Source organism: Bombina bombina, chromosome 5, assembly GCF_027579735.1.
Source record: "Bombina bombina isolate aBomBom1 chromosome 5, aBomBom1.pri, whole genome shotgun sequence".
NCBI lineage: Eukaryota > Metazoa > Chordata > Amphibia > Anura > Bombinatoridae > Bombina > Bombina bombina.
In genome coordinates, this window is record NC_069503.1 from 144,815,867 (window position 1) to 144,834,247 (window position 18,381).

Consider the following 18,381-nt stretch of genomic DNA (forward strand, 5'->3'; position numbering starts at 1 on the left):
TAAAATATGTGAAAAATAGCAATATATAGGTACAAAAGAGGCGTGGCTAAACATGGATGGATAATGTGTGATCTAAGGCTTGTGATTGGTGGTGATTTTATGCAAACATGCCCTCAACGGTTCTGCTATACACATAGAGGCCTATTTATCAATCCGTCAACCGCAAAAACGCCAGAATTCCGAAGCGTAATTGTGGGGAGCTTTATTCGCCTCATTAATCAAAGCCTACAGACGGGCAAAAGTTGAAATCTGTGACGTAACATACGATCCGCCGGTCTCAGTCCGACACCGATTGATGCTTACGTCATTACAGATGTTCCGAATGAAAATTCAGCACTATCTGACTACTTTTGCAAGTTAACAAATATCTACCAGGTACGCTCACCACAATTCCGACCCAGCGTACCTGGTTTTCAATCCGCCGCCCTGGAGGTGGCGGATGCCATAGGAATCAATGGGAGTATGAAAGCAGCGAAAGCTTATGTTCAATGCTGCCCGATATCCCATTGATTTCTATGGGAGAATAAAAGTTATGTTTACACCTAACACCCTAACATAAACCCCGAGTCTAAATACCCCTAATCTGCCCCTCCCTACATCGCCGCCACCTACATTATACTTATTAATCCCTAATCTGCCGCCCCCTACACCACCGCCACCTACATTATACTTATTAACCCCTAATCTGCCGCGCCGACACCACCGCCACCTACATTATACTTATTAACCCCTAATCTGCCGCCCCAACACCTCTACCACCTACATTATACTTATTAACCCCTAATCCACCACCCCGACACTACGACACCTACATTATACTTATTATACATAAAAGTATTAACCCCTATCCCGCCGCTCCCGGAGCCCACCGCAACTAAATAAAGTTATTAACCCCTAAACCCCTGGCCTCCCACATCAGTACCACTTACTAAACCTATTAACCCCTAAACCGCCAGCCCCCTACATCACCATAAACTAAATTAACCTATTAACCTCTAAAACTAACAACCCCTTAACTTTACATTAAATATTACCTCATCCCTATCTTATAATAAATTTAAACTTACCTACTGATTTCTTTGGGGCAATGCCCCGCAAAAGGCCCTTTTAAGGGCCATCGGTAGTTTATTGTAGGCTAGGGTTTTTTTTATTTTGGGGGGTCTTTTTTATTTTCATAGGGCTCTTAGATTAGGTGTAATTAGTTTAAATATTTGATCATTTATCTTTTATTTTGTGTAACTTAGTGTTTATTTTTTTTGGTAACTAAGGCCTAGATTTGGAGTTTGGCGGTAGCCGTGAAAACCAGCGTTAGAGGCTCCTAACGCTGGTTTTAGGCTACCTCCGGTATTTGGAGTCACTCAAAAAAGGGTCTAACGCTCACTTTTCAGCCGCGACTTTTCCATACCGCAGATCCGCTTACATCATTTGTGTATCCTATCTTTTCAATGGGATCTTTCTAACTCCGGTATTTAGAGTCGTGTCTGAAGTGAGCGTTCTAACGACAAAACTCCAGCCGCAGAAAAAAGTCAGTAGTTAAGAGCTTTCTGGGCTAACGCCGGTTCATAAAGCTCTTAACTACTGTACTCTAAAGTACACTAACACCCATAAACTACCTATGTACCCCTAAACCGAGGTCCCCCCACATCGCCGCCACTCGATTAAATTTTTTTAACCCCTAATCTGCCGATCGCCAACTACGTTATACTTATGTACCCCTAATCTGCTGCCCCTAACACCGCCGACCCCTGTATTATATTTATTAACCCCTAACCTGCCCCCCACAACGTCGCCGCCAGCTACCTACAATAATTAACCCCTAATCTGCCGACCGCAAAGCGCCGCCACCTACATTATAGCTATGTACCCCTAATCTGCTGCCCCTAACACCGACGACCCCTATATTATATTTATTAACCCCTTATCTGCCGCCCTCAACGTCGCCTCCACCTGCCTACACTTATTAACCCCTAATCTGCCGACCGGACCGCACCGCTATTATTATAAACTTATTAACCCCTAATCCGCCTCACTAACCCTATAATAAATAGTATTAACCCCTAATCTGCACTCCCTAACATCGCCGACACCTAACTTCAATTATTAACCCCTAATCTGCCGACCGGAGCTCACCGCTATTCTAATAAATGTATTAACTTCTAAAGCTAAGTCTAACCCTAACACTAACACCCCCCTAAATTAAATATAATTTTAATCTAACGAAATTAATTAACTCTTATTAATTAAATTATTCGTATTTAAAGCTAAATACTTACCTGTAAAATAAATCCTAATATAGCTACAATATAAATTATAATTACATTGTAGCTATTTTAGGATTAATATTTATTTTACAGGCAACTTTGTAATTATTTTAACCATGTACAATAGCTATTAAATAGTTAAGAACTATTTAATAGTTACCTAGTTAAAATAATTACAAAATTACCTGTAAAATAAATCCTAACCTAAGTTACAATTAAACCTAACACTATACTATCATTAAATTAATTAAATAAAATACCTACAATTACCTACAATTAAACCTAACACTACACTATCAATAAATTAATTAAATACAATTCCTACAAATAACTACAATGAAATAAACTAACTAAAGTACAAAAAATAAAAAAGAACTAAGTTACAAAAAATAAAAAAATATTTACAAACTTAAGAAAAATATTACAACAATTTTAAACTAATTACACCTACTCTAAGCCCCCTAATAAAATAACAAAGCCCCCCAAAATAACAAAATGCCCTACCCTATTCTAAATTACTAAAGTTCAAAGCTCTTTTACCTTACCAGCCCTGAACAGGGCCCTTTGCGGGGCATGCCCCAAGAAGTTCAGCTCTTTTGCCTGTAAAAAAAAACATACAATACCCCCCCCCAACATTACAACCCACCACCCACATACCCCTAATCTAACCCAAACCCCCCTTAAATAAACCTAACACTAAGCCCCTGAAGATCTTCCTACCTTATCTTCACCATACCAGGTTCACCGATCCGTCCTGAAGAGCTCCTCTGATGTCCTGATCCAAGCCCAAGCGGGGGGCTGAAGAGGTCCATGATCCGGCTGAAGTCTTCATCCAAGCGGGAGCTGAAGAGGTCCATGATCCAGATGAAGTCTTCATCCAAGCGGGAGCTGAAGAGGTCTTCTTCTATCAACGGCATCTTCGATCTTCTTTCTTCGGGAGCCATCATCTTCCATCCGACGCGGAACATCCTCTTCTCCCGACGCCTACTAGCCGAATGACGGTTCCTTTAAGGGACGTCACCCAAGATGGCGTCCCTCGAATTCCGATTGACTGATAGGATTCTATCAGCCAATCGGAATTAAGGTAGGAATATTCTGATTGGCTGATGGAATCAGCCAATCAGAATCAAGTTCAATCCGATTGGCTGATCCAATCAGCCAATCAGATTGAGCTCGCATTCTATTGGCTGTTCCGATCAGCCAATAGAATGCGAGCTCAATCTGATTGGCTGATTGGATCAGCCAATCAGATTGATCTTGATTCTGATTGGCTGATTCCATCAGCCAATCAGAATATTCCTACCTTAATTCCGATTGGCTGATAGAATCCTATCAGCCAATCGGAATTCGAGGGACGCCATCTTGGATGACGTCCCTTAAAGGAACCGTCATTCGGCTAGAAGGCGTCGGGAGAAGAGGATGTTCCGCGTCGGATGGAAGATGATGGCTCCCGAAGAAAGAAGATTGAAGATGCCGTTGATAGAAGACTTCATCCGGATCATGGACCTCTTCAGCTCCCGCTTGGATGAAGACTTCATCCGGATCATGGACCTCTTCAGCTCCCGCTTGGATGAAGACTTCATCTGGATCATGGACCTCTTCAGCTCCCGCTTGGATGAAGACTTCAGCCGGATCATGGACCTCTTCAGCCCCCCGCTTGGGCTTGGATCAGGACATCAGAGGAGCTCTTCAGGACGGATCGGTGAACCTGGTATGGTGAAGATAAGGTAGGAAGATCTTCAGGGGCTTAGTGTTAGGTTTATTTAAGGGGGGTTTGGGTTAGATTAGGGGTATGTGGGTGGTGGGTTGTAATGTTGGGGGGGGGTATTGTATGGTTTTTTTTACAGGCAAAAGAGCTGAACTTCTTGGGGCATGCCCCGCAAAGGGCCCTGTTCAGGGCTGGTAAGGTAAAAGAGCTTTGAACTTTAGTAATTTAGAATAGGGTAGGGCATTTTGTTATTTTGGGGGGCTTTGTTATTTTATTAGGGGGCTTAGAGTAGGTGTAATTAGTTTAAAATTGTTGTAATATTTTTCTTATGTTTGTAAATATTTTTTTATTTTTTGTAACTTAGTTCTTTTTTATTTTTTGTACTTTAGTTAGTTTATTTCATTGTAGTTATTTGTAGGAATTGTATTTAATTAATTTATTGATAGTGTAGTGTTAGGTTTAATTGTAGGTAATTGTAGGCATTTTATTTAATTAATTTAATGATAGTATAGTGTTAGGTTTAATTGTAACTTAGGTTAGGATTTATTTTACAGGTAATTTTGTAATTATTTTAACTAGGTAACTATTAAATAGTTCTTAACTATTTAATAGCTATTGTACATGGTTAAAATAATTACAAAGTTGCCTGTAAAATAAATATTAATCCTAAAATAGCTACAATGTAATTATAATTTATATTGTAGCTATATTAGGATTTATTTTACAGGTAAGTATTTAGCTTTAAATAGGAATAATTTATTTAATAAGAGTTAATTAATTTCGTTAGATTAAAATTATATTTAACTTAGGGGGGTGTTAGTGTTAGGGTTAGACTTAGCTTTAGGGGTTAATACATTTATTAGAATAGCGGTGAGCTCCGGTCGGCAGATTAGGGGTTAATAATTGAAGTTAGGTGTCAGCGATGTTAGGGAGTGCAGATTAGGGGTTAATACTATTTATTATAGGGTTAGTGAGGCGGATTAGGGGTTAATAACTTTATTATAGTAGCGGTGCAGTCCGCTCGGCAGATTAGGGGTTAATTATTGTAGGTAGGTGGAGGCGACGTTGGGGGCGGCAGATTAGGGGTTAATAAATATAATATAGGGGTCGGCGGTGTTAGGGGCAGCAGATTAGGGGTACATAGGGATAATGTAAGTAGCGGCGGTTTACGGAGCGGCAGATTAGGGGTTAAAAATAATATGCAGGGGTCAGCGATAGCGGGGGCGGCAGATTAGAGGTTAATAAGTGTAAGGTTAGGGGTGTTTAGACTCGGGGTACATGTTAGGGTGTTAGGTGCAGACGTAGAAAGTGTTTCCCCATAGACAACAATGGGGCTGCGTTAAGAGCTGAACGCGGCTTTTTTGCAGGTGTTAGGTTTTTTTTCAGCTCAAACAGCCCCATTGTTTTCTATGGGGGAATCGTACACGAGCACGTTTTTTAGGCTGGCCGTGTCCGTAAGCAACTCTGGTATCGAGAGTTGCAGTTGCGTTAAAAATGCTCTACGCTCCTTTTTTGGAGCCTAACGCAGCGATTCTGTGGACTCTCAATACCAGAGTTATTTTAAAGGTGCGGCCAGAAAAAAGCCGGCGTTAGCTACGCGGGTCCTTACCGACAAAACTCTAAATCTAGCCGTTAGTGTTTGTTATTTTTTAACTTAGTTGTTAGTTTAATGTAACTGTAATTTTTAATAGTAGATTAAATTATTTGAGTAGGGTTATGTTTTTAACTATATAATGTATTTAATTCAATTTGTAGTTTAATGTAAGTTTAGTATAACAGTTAGGGTAGATTAATTATTAGTTATATATAGTTTAATGTAATTTTAGTATAATAGTTAGGGTAGATTAATTAATAGTTTAATATAGTTTAATTTAAATCTAAAGGTAAGTTTTAATTTATTATAAGATAAGGATGAGTTTATATTTAATATAAAGTTAGCGGGTTGTTAGGTTTAGGGGTTAATAGTTTAATTTAGTTTATGGCGATGTGGGGGGCTGGCAGTTTAGGGGTTAATAGGTTTAGTAAGTGGTAGTGATGTGGGAGGCCAGGGGTTTAGGGGTTAATACATTTAGATAGTTGCGGCGGGGTCCAGGAGTGGCGGAATAGGGGTTAATAAGTTTATTAGAGTTGCGGTGGGCTCCGGGAATGGCGGGATAGGGGTTAATAAGTTTATTAGAGTTGCGGCGGTGTCGGGGAGCAGCGGGATAGGGGTTAAACATTTTAGTATAGTGGCGGTGTTTAGTGACAGTATATAAATAAAGCTGGGAAAAAGCCGAATAGCAGCGAGATCGATGACTGTCAGTTAACAACAGTCCGCTGCTCATCGCCCCGTACTTGGTGCACAGCTTTTTGACAGCTTTTTATATAAATATAGAGAGCTTATTCAGGTCCACGCCCACAATGTCAGGCGAGCGTATTGGTGCCGTCAAATGCAGCACAGTTGATGGCTTGATAAGTAGGCCTCATAGAGTTTAATTAAATACACATAGGGATATTCATAGTCATGTAAATAGTAAGAACCTTTTCTTTTTGCTCATACTATGGAAACCATGAGCCTTAATGTGACAGATAATGATAACCATAAGATGGATAAATATTTATATCACTCCGTATACGGCTGAACTAAAGATCATATCCACACATGTACAATACCTGGATTTGTGTAATGCGTATGATTTAACCCCAACCTTTTTATGAAAATAATTGTAAGTATTCACTTTAGAAGAGTATATATACAGTAGCTCACAAAAGTGAGTACACCCCTCACATTTTTGTAAATATTTTATTATATTCACCGCCAAATGTGGCAATACTAAAGAAATGACACTTCCCTACAATGTAAAGTAGTGAGTGTACAGCCTGTATAACAGTGTAAATTTGCACTCCCCTCAAAATAACCCAACACATAGCCATTAATGTCTAAACCGTTGTCAACAAAAGTGAGTACACCCCACAGTTAGCCATTTTCCATCCCCGGTGTGACTCGTTAGTGTTACAAGTTCTCAGGTGTGAATGGGGAGTAGGTGTGTTAAATTTGGTGTTATTGCTCTTACACTCTATCATACTGGTCACTGGAAGTTCAACATGGCACCTCATGGCAAAGAACTCTCTGAGGATCTGAAAAAAAGAATTGTTGCTCTACATAAAGAGGCCTAGGCTATAAGAAGATTGCCAAGGCCCTGAATCTGAGCTGCAGTATGGTGGGCAAGACCATATAGCAGTTTTACAGAACAGGTTCCACTCAGAACAGGCCTCGCCATGGTCGACCAAAGAAGTTTAGTGCCCATGCTCAGCGTCATATCCAGAGGTTGTCTTAAGGAAATATATGTATGAGTGCTGCCAGCTTTGCTGCAGAGGTTGAAGGGGTGGGGGATAAGCCTGTCAGTGCTCAGACCATACGCCGCACACTGCATCAAATCGGTCTACATGGCTGTCGTCCCAGAAGGAAGCCTCTTCAAAAGATGATGCACAGGAATGCCTGCAAACAGTTTGCTGAAGACAAGCAGACTATGGACATGGATTACTGGAACCATGTCCTGTGGTCCAATGAGACCAAGATAAACTTATTTGGTTCAGATGGTGTCAAGCGTGTGTCGCGGCAACCAGGAGAGGAGTACAAAGATAAGTGTGTCTTACCTACAGTCAAGCATGGTGATGGGAGTGTCATGGTCTTGGCCTGCATGAGTGCTGCTGGCACTGGGGAGCTACAGTTCTTTGAGGGAACCATGAATGCCAACATGTACTGTGACATACTGAAGCAGGGCATGATCCCCTCCCTTCAGGAACTTGGCCGCAGGGCGGTATTCCAACATGATAATGACCCAAACACACCTCCAAGATGACCACTGCCTTGCTAAAGAAGCTGAGGGTAAAGGTGATAGACTGGCCAAGCATGTCTGCAGACCTAAACCCTATTGAGCATCTGTGGGGCATCCTCAAACAAAAGGTGGGGGAGCCCAAGGTCTCTAACATCCACCAGCTCTGTGATGTTATCATGGAGGAGTGGAAGGGGACTCCAGTGGCAACCTGTGAAGCTCTGGTGAACTCAATGCCCAACAGGGTTAAGGCAGTGCTGGAAAATAATGGTGGCCACACAAAATATTGACACTTTGGGGCCAATGTGGACATTTCCACTTATGGGTGTACTCACTTTTGTTGCCAACGGTTTAGACATTAATGGCTGTGTGTTGAATTATTTTGAGGGGACAGCAAATTTACACTGTTATACAGGCTGTACACTCACTACTTTACATTGTAGCAAAGTGTCATTTCTTCAGTGTTGTCACATAAAAAGATATAATAAAATATTTACAAAAATGTGAGGGGTGTACTCACTTTTGTGAGATACTGTATATGATAAGCCCAACTATTGCCCACATTTGTGGGGTTCACATAAACATATTGATAATTTGAGTAGCTATCTTTTTCACTCGACAAGTGTACCACAATGGGCTTCTCAGGTGTAGGCCTGTTACTCCGTTGAAGTGGATTAGTGTGTCAGCTCTTTGTGGAATCGTTTGTGAACAACCATTAATCATTTACTTTTTTTTCCAAATACCTCAGCAGCCTATATATTTTTTTGTATTATGATTTTTTTTAAATGTTTTTAATGTGGGTAAGCATATACCTCTTTTGATATACAGCAGTAGTTATTAAAAGCTAAGCTTTATTTTTCTTTCTTTTCTTTTTTTGTGGCTTCCCCTGTTTGATCATTGTTTTTTTTGGGTTTTTTTCAAATTAATTTTTATTAAACAGGTTTAACATACATAACAAGGAGACTCATGTCCAACATGGAGACGTAATGTTTAGTTCCCTCAGGTTACAGTTATAAGCTTACATATAAGAAGTACATTATCAGTTGTGCATCTGTGGGACAATATGTATATACCCAAAAGTTGGGAAACATAAAATCTAGTATTATCATCAGTCTGTCCGATTATCAAATAACCTGTTTGTTTTTCTTTTTTGTTTGGTAAACATGAGTGATAAACCATCAGAGTAATATAAAACGAAAGGAAAGAAGAAGAAGAGAGAATAATAAAAGGAAAGACGTTAGGGAGAAACAGAAAGAGCTGAGAAGAATGGTGAAATGAGGAAGTCGCTCTAGTAATTTTTTAAAACTATGGAGTGTCCTGTACCTGTAAGTATCCTGGGTATCAATGGAGGAGGACCCATAGAGAAAGCAAGAGGGGGCAGGGAGCACTTGTACTCTGCTACTTTAGAATTTGCAATGATTCCCAGTAAAATTTGATATTTAATAACATATCATGTCTATTCTGTTTAAGATAAGAATATTCTTCCAATGAGATGAGTTCCTGGGTTCTAGTTGCCCACTCTTTAATAGTTGGAATAACATTAGTCTTCCATTTCCTGGCTATCAAGGACTTAGCGCCATTTATACAAATCTGTAGTAAAGAGATTCTAATTTTGCAGGGAAACTTGGGCCTATCGTTGAATAGTACTATCGTAGGGGTTAATTCTAGTGCAGAGCCATAGAGTGGGTGGAGGGTTTGTTCTAAGGAATCCCAAAAGGCTCGCAGACTGGGGCACGACCACCAAATGTGCAACAAAGTCCCCACACCCCCACATCCCCTCCAGCACTGAACCGAGGCCTCTGGGTATATTAATCCCAATCTGACAGGAGTCATATACCACCTCGAGAGAATCTTATAATTCATTTCAAGAATCTGAGGGGATGTCGAGGACTTGTGAGTAAATTCAAATAGTTTATACCACTTTGCCGGTGTAAGGTCTGTGTGCAACTCATCTTGCCAGGATTGGGTGAATGTTGGTAATGTTTTGTATAGGCAGTCATCTATAATTCGTCTTGACAATGCTAGAGTACCTCTCGATGAAGAGCCAGTCCTACAGAGTTTCTCAAATGGTGTAAGAGGGCGAATGAGTTGGGGCCTGTGGGGAGAAACATGTAGAAGATGCTGCAGTTGCGAGTATTTCAACCAGCTAGAAAATGTGCCTTCCAATATGTCTGTCAATTCTTGCCTAGGTTTAAGCTTTCCTTGAGATAAGAAATCAATCAATGGTGATGAGAACCCTAACTCTCTGTAGTGTATGTCGCCTAATGTAAGATGTATGCCCAACAACAACTCTGTATTCTGGAATACCGGGGTCATAGGGGAGTGTATTGAGAAGATACCCTTCACCTGTTTAACCAAGAGGTCCCAAGAGGAAAAAAATGTGTCTATACAGAGGAGAGGATCTTGCTTTAAGGGGTCGGAATTTGTCTGGTAACCAACAAATTGGTCCAACTTGAGGTGTCTTTAAAATATGCATGTCTAAGGAGAACCACGCCTTGTCCTGTGAGTCGGTATGCCAGCTCAACACTCTCTGTAATACGTTAGCCTGGTAGTATCTATATATGTGGGGAGTCCCCAGCCCTCCTCTATTCTTGGATCTATAAAGGGTCTGCCTAGCTACTCTTGGTCTCCGGTTTCCCCAGATAAACCCGTTGAGAATAGATTGTAGTTGGTGAAGAAAGGTAGAAGGGAGATGTATAGGCATGGTATGTAATAAATAGAGTATACGAGGTAGTATGGTCATTTTTACAATTTGGTTCCTTCCCCACCAAGAAAAGTATTTAGGTTGCCATGACTTGCAATCCCTCTCTATATGCTGCAGGAGCGGGGTGTAATTCGATTTAAAGAGGGATGAGATTTTAGGTGTAATATTCACTCCTAGGTATTTGATTTGGTCACTACATAATTGATACGGGCAAATCTGGGCAAGGGCAAGAAATCTTTGTGGGGTCATGTTAATATTTAAGATATTTGATTTTTGGTCATTGATCAGGAAGTGGGATAAATCCCCGAAACGTCTAAATTCCCCTAACACTGCCAGAAGGGATGCAACTGGGTTTGTAAGGGATAAAAGGATGTCATCCGCGTATAGGCTTATTTTATAATTATTAGGACCAATTGGCACTCCAGCAATGTCTCTATTCAATCGGATATGAGCTGCGAGTGGTTCCATCACAATGGCAAAAAGTACCTGTTTGATCATTGTTTTTTGCTATTTAGCATTGTAAAGTGAGTGCTATAAATGTCGCGAACCTAAAATTTTCGGTTCGCGAACGGCGGACTCGAACTTCCGGTATTGTTCGCGAACCCGCGAACCGCGCAAACCGCCATTGAATTCAATAGGCAGGCGAACATTAAAACCTACAAGGACTCTTTCTGGCCACAATAGTGATGGAAAAGTTGTTTCAAGGGTACTAACACCTGGACTGCCGCATGCTAGAGGGGGATCCCTGGCAAAACTCCCATGGAAAATTACATAGTTTATGCAGAGTCTGCTTTTAAGCCATAATGGGCCTAAATCAACTAACATTCCCAAAGTGGCTGTCTCAAAACATCCTGGACAGAAGATAGATTGATAGATAGGATAGATAGATATACAAAGATTGATAGTTAGATAGAATCGATAGAAGAGAAATAGATAGATTTGTTAGATATATAATTACCCTAATAAAGTCTAATAATTAAACATGCGTTCTTGGACCCAACTAGCTTGTGTTAATTAGTACTTTTCTTAGCACTTTAATCCCTGTTCCCCCCCCCCCCTATCGGGGGTGTTCTATATGGCCTGCCTGATTACCCTGAAAAAATATAATAATAAGACATGCGGTCTGGTACCTATTTTAACTAGGTTGTGTTTTAAGTACTACCATTCTTAGCACTTTAATCTCTGTAACTCCCCCTATTTGGTGAGGTCTATACGGCCTGGATGATTACCCATACAAAATATAATAATAAGATATCTGCTCTTGGTCTGCGACCCATGGTAACTATGTTGTGTTAATTAGTAATGTCCTTCGCATTTTAATAGCTGTTACTCATACTCACCCTATCGGTGGAGGTCTATATGGCCTGAATGATTACCCTTACAAAATATAATAATAAGACATCTGCTCTTGGTCTGCGACCCATGGTAACTATGTTGTGTTAATTAGTAATGTCCTTCGCATTTTAATAGCTGTTACTCATACTCACCCTATCGGTGGAGGTCTATATGGCCTGCATGATTACCCTTACAAAATATAATAACCAAACATATGCTCTGGGACCCATGGTAAGTAAGTTGTGTTAAGTAGTACTGTTCAAAAAGCTGGCAGGCAGGAGGTAAATGCAATTCAAGGACACTAGGAGACTGAATACTGACAGTCAAAACAGTGATGATTGACAATTTTTGCAAAACTGTTAAAAGAAATAGGATTGCTGGCAATAATTGGCTAGGTGGGCAATTCACTGGCACCAGCAAACTGAGGATTCCCAACAAATATTAACCAAAATTTTAATTTTTAATTAATAAGAATACTGTGACAACAAATATGATTGGTGTAAATATTTTTCAAGTAGGCCTGGCACACAGGCTTGGAAGGCAGTAGAAAAGTGCAATTCTAGGGCACGAGCAAACTGAGGATTAAGATCAACAATCAAGAATTTTTTAATTTTATTTAGTAACTATACTGTGACAACAATTAGGATTGGTGTAAATAGTTGGCAAGACGGCCTGGCACAAAAGGCTGGCAGGCAAGAGGTAGATGCAATTCAAGGACACTAGGAGACTGATTACTGACAGTCAAAACAGTGATGATTGACCATTTTGGCAATACTGTTAAAAGAAATAGGATTGCTGGGAATAATTGGCTAGGTGGGCCTGGCACACAGCAGGCTGCAAGGCAGGAGGAAAGTGCAATTCACTGGCACCAGCAAACTGAGGATTCGCCACAAATATTACCCAAAATTTTAATTTTTAATTAATAAGAATACTGTGACAACAAATATGATTGGTGTAAATATTTTTCAAGTAGGCCTGGCACACAGGCTTGGAAGGCAGTAGAAAAGTGCAATTGTAGGGCACGAGCAAACTGAGGATTAAGATCAACAATCAAATATTTTTTAATTTTAATTAGTAACTATACTGTGACAACAATTAGGATTGGTGTAAATAGTTGGCAAGACAGCCTGGCACAAAAGGCTGGCAGGCAGGAGGTAAATGCAATTTAAGGACACTAGGAGACTGAATATTTGCAGTCCAAAAAATTATGATTTTTATTTTTTTATATACTGTTACAAGAATTATGATTGGTGCTACTAATTGGCTAGTTGGGCCTGGCACAGAGGCTGGCAGATATGAGTCGTGGATGGTAGGTAGGGCAGCAATTTAACACAGTATGCTGTGTAAGTGACAAAAACACAGGACTGATAGAAAATTAAGTTACATTACACTAGCAAAATATTTTAAAATTTTAGATTTTAATATTAAAATTATGTTAAGAAGTGCAATGCACATATGAGTGGTCGCACTGGCTGGCTGCTACGTAGGGCAGCAATTAACAACAGTATGCTTTGTAAGTCAGATAGACAGTTAGACACAGGCCTGATAGAAAATAAAATTAGATTACACTAGCATAATGATTTAAAGACTTTTTTTTGGCAATTTAAAGAAAAAGGTTAAGCACATAAATATGAGTCGTGGCTGTCTAGCCTTGGAAGGGCAGCTATTAAAAACAGTAGGCTCTGTAAGTCAGATACACACACGCCTGATAGAAAATACTATTAGATTACACTAGAAAAATGATTTAAATTATTTTTTGGGGGGGGAAATTAAAAAAAGGTTAAACACATATGAGTCGTGGCTCATAGACTAGGGAGGGCAGCAAGTAAACACAGTAGGCTCTGTATGTCCGCAAAACACACAGGCCTGATAGAAAATTATATTAGATTACACTATCAAACAAATTTAAAAATTTATTTTTTTAAATTTAAATTAAGGTGAAGAAGATATGAGTGCTGGGTGGATGCCTGGCACAGACCAATTATTATTATTATTATTATTATCGGTTATTTGTAGAGCGCCAACAGATTCCGCAGAGCTATAAACAAAGGGGGAGTACAACAAAACAATTACAAAACAAAAGACTGAAAAAAAATGAGGTATATTAATGCTGAGTGAGCCTGACAGACACAGGCCTGATAGTAAATGTAATTAGATTACACTAGCAAAATAATTTTATTTTTATTTTTTTTTAAATTTAAAATAATGTTATAAACGGATATTAACACTGGTGGCTGGCACAGAGCAATGAACCAGAGTATATGCTGTGTGACACAGGCCTGATAGAAAATGAAAAAAAATTACACTAGCAAAATAATAAATTTTTTTGGTTAATTAAATTTAAACTAATGTTGTTAGGGAGATATCAGTGGTGGCAGTAATCACAGCAGCATATGCTGTGAGCCTTAAACACACAGCCTGAAAGCCAGGCAAATGCTAATAAAAAAAAAAAAAAAAAAAAACGGCACAAAATATAGCCCTAAAAAGGGCTTTTTTGGGGTGCTGTGCTTGCAGCAGAGATGAGTGGAGTCCTTCTGGACTGTAAATACACTAGCCTAGCTATGTTTTTACTATTAATGTCAGGAGCAAAAACACAACACGTCCTCTCATTAAGAAAGCAAGGTCGTTATGAGTCTAAAATGGCAGATTCCGAGTAGCTGGGAGGGTCTGTGAGGGAATGTCTGATGTTGATTGGCTCTAATGTGTCAGACGGCTGTGACATAAAGGGTCAAAGTTTCCTCAATGATGACACATAGGGGCGGATCGCCATGTGTTCGCCCACAAACGCGAACAAGCTATGTTCGCTGTGAACCGTTCGCGGGCGAACAGTTCGGGACATCACTAGTGTGTGCCTGAGGTTTTTAAAATAGTGGAATGCCCTGTTAAATGTTCAAAAACCCTAGCCCTTATTAGCATGCAGCAAAGTAGTTTCTCATGGATCCTGCAGATTTTATTAATTAGTCCCTTATCTGCTGGGCCATTTCACACCCCTGTGCTGAGCTTTTGTTTAGCTTACTACTGCAAACCAGCAGACTCAAACTATATCATAATTTTATGAATATTTCATGTAAAACATTTACAACACAAAGTGTAGAAAAATTGCATATTTTATTAAAATGTGATCACCTGACTATAGTTACCTCAAAAAGGCTTTGTCCTCCAATAAAATTTCTAAAACTTTGATATGTACATAGTGGATCCCATGATAATAAAATTACATTTGCACCAGACTATTATCACAGTAATCACATGACCATTTCAACCAAATAGGGGCATTACTTTAAAGTGGGGGTTCTGTGGATTAAAATAAGGGGTCCTTAGGCCTTTTTGATGATCTGACTCCCAGCCTGCAAAAAGTGTGTTTGTTTATTTTTATTTCATTTAAATGGTGGGTTTAAGTTGCAGGTATTGTGGGTCTTGTAGTACCCAACAAAAGTACAGTGGCACCACATTGGCTAGCTTTCCTATGATTTCAGTGGTTTAGAGACTATCTCATTACAGTCTCAATATATATTCAAAGAAGAAAAGTGGTGCTGTGCAGTATTGAAGCATTACATACTGGTGAGGGAAGGACCCTCTGAAAAGGCTACACTATTAGCACTCTTAGCCTGGACTTGTGAAGAGAGATAATGAGGACAAAGAAAATATAACTTTTATTAATATAAAATTAAAATTAGGGACCCAGTGTGAAACCACATTAAAAACAACTAAAGATCTGCTGACCTGTTTCCTGTAATTAAAATAATATTGCCTTTGAGATATCTTGAGTATAAACAGGAATACGTATGTGCGGTTACTGTATAACTGTAGCCACTCACTTTAAAGAGCTATATACAGGTGGGAATTAGAGCCAATTATAAGTAGGTAAGTTGGGACAATGATATCAGATGACACTACTACTTATATTTGTGGTTGGGAAGTATAGATATGTACATACCGTGTCTAGTTTATTAATATGTTATGCTTAGACACATGTTAGGTGTGCTTAGATAGCAATAGTAATAAAAATTACATAAAGATAAGGTTACCATTGCTGCCGTCCATCTGTTCCGTTACAGTATATAACATATTTGCTGTTACAAGGTATCAAGTCTTATATCTCACATTTTTGCCCTCTTTAGAGAGAAAATCTTTTTAACTCTATTTGATTTTTTTGGTATTTTGGCATGCACTACATGATTGACATTTCGCAAACACAGTTTGTGCTATATTTAGCCAATTTGTGTTTCTATCTTTGATATAACTGCAAGTTAATTGGTCTTTGAAATTAGGAACTTTCCTATATACAATAGGGGGGTTGTCATCTAGAATGGTTTCCAAAAATGGGTCTCTAAATAGTATCTTCCAATGTTTGATGATTATGTTCTGGATTTGGTTATACTGGGAACTATGTCTTAAGACTAATGGTCCTACTGTTTTCTTAGGACCTTCATCATTGTGTCTTTTGTCTTTATACTTGAAAAGGTCACTTTTTCCCATTGTATCAACCTCCTATATAGTTTTTACAATTCTTGCTTCATTATAGTTATTTTCTATAAATCGTTACTTCAGGGTTTCAGCCTGTATTTGATATTCCTTATTATCTTTACAATTTATTTTTAGTCTTATAAATTGGGTTTTAGGGATATTAGAAAGCCATCATATTTTGTAGCTGCTGTCAGTACTAATAAAATTATTAACATCAACCTTTTTGAAAAAGTTTTGATTTTGTTCTCTTTAATATATATTTCTAAATCTAGAAATTCTACCTTGTTTTGGTTATAATTCCATGTGAAACCTATACTGAATTGGTTGCTCTTCAAGTGTTTTAAAAATTCAATAAGTTGAATTTCCGAACCAGACCAAATAAAGAATTCATCTAAGTAACGGCAATAGGAAACTAGGTACTGCGCCCAGTTATGAAGGCTAAACACAAAAAGATCTTCCCAATGAGCCATACAAAGATTCGCATAACTGGGTGCAAACACAAAGGGATTTAAATAAATTAAACCCTAATTGTAAATCTAATTTAAAATACGATGAACAACAGGCATTGAATCAATTAAAAGGCAACAAGGAGATTTTCATCAAGCCAGCATAAAAAGGGGAAGGGTGGTGATTTTAAATAAAAAAGACTACCTCAAAGAATTTCATAGACAATTAGAGGATACATCTACATATAGGACATTACTCTACAACCCTACAGCTAAGTACAAAGATAAATTAAAAAAATATTTACAGAAAGAGATTAAGGAAGGTATACTGTATAAGTCTGAATAAGATTTTTTTTTGTACAATAAATTTCCAAAAACACCCACTCTATACATTTTACCCAAAATTCACAAAGATGAACATAATCCCGCTGGGAGACCTATAGTGTCAGGGGTACAATCCCTAACCAGTAACCTCTCACTATACATTGAACAATTTTTACAGCCTTGTTGTCAAAACAAAGGCATACTTGAAAGACACCATTAGTATATTAAACATATTGTAAGAAACAAAATGGAATGAAACCTGGTGGTTAGTTACCAGAGATGTATCATCCTTGTACACTAACATAAAAAAAGAGTTTGGATTGAAAGTTATTAAACAGATACTGTCTCATGACTGAATTATCTACTGTTCAAATTGATTTCATACTAGAAGGGATAGCCTTTATTTTAGATCACAACTATTTTTGGTTTGATCATCAATATTTTTTAAAGGTTAGTGGAACGGCGATGGGAACAAGGTCTGTGCCCAGTTATGTGAATCTTTATATAGTTCACTGGGAAGATCTTTTTGTGTTTAGCCTTCCCAACTGGGCGCAGTACCTTGTTTCCTATCGCCGTTATATCGATGACATCTCCTTTATTTGGTCTGGTTCTGAAATTCAGATTATTGAATTTTTAAAAAACTTGGAGAACAACCTATTCAATATAGGTTTCACATGGAACTATAACCAACACAAGGTAGAATTTCTAGATTTAGAAATAAATTATGAAGAGAATAAAATCAAAACTTTTTCAAAAAGGTTGATGTTAATAATTTTATTTGTACTAACAGCAGCCACCAAATATGATGGCATTCTAATATCCATAAAAGCCAATTTATAAGACTAAAATAAATAAATTGTAAAGATAATAAGGAATATCAAATACAGGCTGAAATCCTGAAGGAACAATTTATAGAAAAGAACTATAATGAAGCAAGAATTGTAAAAACTATAAAGGAGGTTGATAAAATGAAAAGAAGTGACAGTTTAGAGTATAAAGACAAAAGACACAATGACGAAGGTCCTAAGAAAACAGTAGGACCATTAGTCTTAAGATATCATTCCTAGTATAACCAAATCCGGGACATAATCAACAAACATTGGAATATACTATTTAGAGACCTATTTTTGAAACCATTCTAGAAGAAAACCGCACTATTGTATATTATTATTATTATTATTATTTATATTATTATTATTATACTTTATTTATAAAGCGCCATCATTTTCCGCAGCGCTGTCCATGGATACAGTTCATTTAAATAAAACAATAACATAAAACTTCTAAGAGACAGGACAAAATTTACAAACACATACAGGAG